Source organism: Gekko japonicus, unplaced genomic scaffold (assembly GCF_001447785.1).
Source record: "Gekko japonicus isolate JY-2015 unplaced genomic scaffold, Gekko_japonicus_V1.1 scaffold844, whole genome shotgun sequence".
Lineage (NCBI taxonomy): Eukaryota > Metazoa > Chordata > Lepidosauria > Squamata > Gekkonidae > Gekko > Gekko japonicus.
The window spans coordinates 189691-193616 of record NW_015166448.1 but is presented as its reverse complement, the minus strand read 5'-3'; positions in this window follow the sequence as shown (position 1 = coordinate 193616).

Below are 3926 nucleotides of genomic sequence, written 5' to 3'. Positions count from 1 at the left end.
AAGGCAACATCAATTTCTTGGGCAATCTTGTCCTCATCTTCCATGTTCATGTGTTCAGCTAATAATTTCGCCATTTTAGCAGAAAGATCTTCATTCTTTTCCTCAGGTACATTTTGAAATCTTAACACGAAGGCAGCCCTTTCAACCTGAGGTCTCGTGACATCTTGCTCTAGAGTAGACTGTCTCGTGTCTGTATCTTTAATTTTGGTCTCCATTCCTTTTGTCTTGGCTTCTATTTTTTCTTGAACCCTTGAATTGTCCCCTACACTATCGTCTGGGTAATACAACCACAGGCTTGAATAAATCCACATAATCCTGGCTGAATATTGCAATTGTCTCAATAAGGAGTTTAGATCCTACCACCAGTACATCACAAAACAAGCCCACTCTAGATGGCCCAAGCTAGCCAAAGCTTGTCAGATCTCAGAAGCTAAGATAGGTTGGCCCTGGTTAGTATTTGGATGGGAGACCGCCAAGGAAGTCCAGGGTCACAATGCAGAGGCAGGCAATGGCAAATTACCTCTGAACGTCTCTTGTCTTGAAAACTCCGTGGAGTTGCCACCACCATCACAAAAGAAACAGTGCAAGAAGCAGACAGGTGGAGGGTTGGCCTAGGTATACTGCATGTTAGGATTGCCAAACCCTTGCCTAGAAAGTGTTTCTGAACAGCCCTGCAGCTCCAGATCTGTGCAAAAACCAGAGCTGCAAACTGCCAATCACTGGGCCTTTAGCACAACAACTCTTCTTGGCATCTGTCTATATTACTAACTAAACACTTCTTCTGTTCTCTGGCATAGCATAAATAGCATTGGAACAATACAGCTGATGGATGCCATCACTGTCAGTGGATAAATGTGTCATTGCCTTGCCCATATCTGCTTATCACTGATTCTGGTGTTATAGGTGCTTATAATGTTTTTATTGAACCATTTTATATACATTTTAAATGTGGTTCCTGTCAGGCTCCCTATGCATTTTAAGGCTCGCCTGCCATTGAGAGAGGAGGTTCCTCTCTCTCTGATGTGCCAGAGACTTGTCACCTTAGTGGGGCCAAATGCCCTGGCGTCTCAAGTGTCTATTCTGTTTTTCTTGCTGTGTAGAGGCTACATGTCTGGGGGGGGGGTAGGCAACAGTTTGGCGGGAGGGATGCTCTGGGAGAGGTACGTGCTTAGTGGGGGGCAGTTGACTGTTAATTCTGGTGGGTGAGTACTGTGGGGTGATTGGGTCTTGATCTTTAGTGCCTTTACTTGAACACACTATATCTGTAACCTTCGTGCGTTCAACTTCAGTTCTAACAATAGCTCGTGTCCAGTATGGTATCTGTCAAAGTCTCAATAAAGTTAGCTTTCTTCAAAGTGACTGGTGTTGAGAACTGATTTAACCAGGATCCTGACAGTTCTAATGTTTGCCACCTTGGAGACCCTATCTGGGTAGAAAGGTGGCATAGGTGTGTTAAACTATCTGTCTGTGTGCCACCACGGACCACGCTTCCCCTTTGTAAGGTGATGCTTTGGCAGAAACCTTGCTCTCTTTTGCACAAGAAACTGCAGACTTAGCAAGATGTGCATTGGGGGATTCATCTGTAGCTGTAGCACATGAAGGAAATTACTCATCAAGTTAAGGAGGGATTATCCGATCCAGCTCTGGGTACCTAGGATATGTCTTGGGCAAGCAGAGGTTTGAAGAAAAGTGTAGTACGGGGGTACCCAACCTTTTTGAGCCTGTGGGCACCTTCGGAATTCCGACACAGTGTGTTGGGCCCAGTGACAAAATGGCTGCTGCAAAATGGCTGCTGCTGAAGGTGGAGCCAGCCCCAAAATGGCTACCACAGCTTGCCCTCAGGCACACAGTGAAGGTTCTTGTACTGTGATAGCAGCTGCTGAAAAAGCAACATTGTTTAACATCTGCACAGCCAATCAAATCTTCAGTGGCCAATCAGAAGCCTCGCTAGACCCAGCCCCATCCATTCCCTAAAGACACTTGGTGGGCACCAGAAAAAGTGTTGGCAGGCACGATGGTTGCCACGGGCACCACCCTGGGGATACCTGGTGTGGAACCACCTGGGGACATCTCGAACCCAGAGTTCATAGGAAAAAAAATTGTAAACGTTTGGGTAACTAGTGACCAGAAAAGCTTGCTATTCGAGGCATTACAGGCACTCATAAGTAAATCCCAGTTCTTAATGCATAATTGTCTTTTCTTGTGAGCCACTGTATCATTAAGCTTACTTTCCAGTTAAAAGTAGCTCAGGGAAATGTTAGCTGCAGAGCGGTTACGATAAGTGCGACATCCTGCACACAGTTGGCATTTCAGTCTTTGGCATTCCTTGTCATACCATGGGTCTGTCTTCCAGGTGGAGGGACGAGGTCTAGCTGTTGATTGCTGTTTATGAACATTAATTATGGCTGAAGTTAAGTGGTTATAAATTTGGAGGGCCTCTGGAGGATTTTTAACTTTAACCAATTGTTGATTTAGTTCCATTAATTTACTTGTTTGGAGGAACTGGTTGATACACTCTTGAACTTTCTCTGACCATCTAATTCTTAGTGAAGCAGGAATATCAGTAGAGACAGGTGATGAATAACTGACAGTGCCGAGTTTTAGTAATGTAATCAGAGGGAAATGATCACTATCCAAGCTCTCACCCACAAAAAAATCTGCAATAAGTTTTCTCAGATTGGAAGAAACAATAACATAATCAATGCCTTTACTACCCAGTCTAGAGTTAAATATGTACTCCCCCAACAAATCATGTGGTAAAGACCCATTTAATATAAATCTATTAAACGGGATACAAAGTTTGCCAAGAATGCTCCAGCTGTATTGACATGGGAGTCTTTAGAGTTCCTAGATGTAATCAGGAATTCAGGGAGAGAGTCATTAAGGTCAAAGCCCAGGGTTTTACGTAAGGCATAATTATCCTTGCCTATTCTAGCATAAAAGTCACCCATGATTCAGCAGAGGAATATTCCCACTCTAAGTTCTCAATGTATATGTTGAGATCATTCCATTGTGCTGAAAGATCCCCCCGGGGGGGGGGGGAATACACATTAACCATTATTAACGTTAGGGCCAGCAATCTGACTAAGACTGCCTGGGCCAATGAAGAATATGAGGTTAGAGGAATAGTTTCTGCTTTAATCTTATCAGAAATCAGGTAGCATAGGCCTGCTCTACAGCAGCCCTTATGTTTAGGTTTGGTCGCTGGCACAGAATAGGACTTACAAGTGGAGACCCGCAAGAAACTTGTGGAATGGTTATCCTATTCCTCACGCCTTTGCTTCCTCCTGTCTCCCCCTACCTCTCTCATACTCTTTCTCCCTTCTGCCCCCCCCCCTTTCTCTCTCTCCTCCATGTATGGTTTGGAGGGTGGAGTATATGGCATTATACTGGTCTGTAGTTTCTCCCCTACTCAAATCCCACCCTCCCCAGGCTCCACCCCACAAATGTCCAGGAATTTGCCAACCTGGAGTTGGCAACACAATTTCCTTCCCACCCAACAGCCAACCTACCTTTATCTGCCTCTCTGTCTTCAACTTTCCATCTCCACACCCCTCCCCCACAGCCTCTACCTAGGAAAATTACAGTCTTTCTCCACAGTGGGGACCAAAGCAGCTTTCATTATTCCCTCCTCCTTTTTATCTGCACAACAACCTTGTGAGGTTGGCTCGGCTGAAAGTATGTGACTGGTCCAAAATCACACAGTCTCCAGGTGGGACCTGGGGATCCCCTGTAATTCCTGCTCATTTCCAGACTACAAAGATAACTTCCCATGGAGAAAATGGATGCTTTGGAGGGTGGACTCTGTGACATTGTACCCCACTGAGGTCCCTGCCCTCCCCTGGCTCCTCCCGCAAATCTCCAGGAGTTTCCCAGCCTGGACCTGGCAACCTTATCCAGAATCCCCTGTCGGTGGCCAGGGGGGG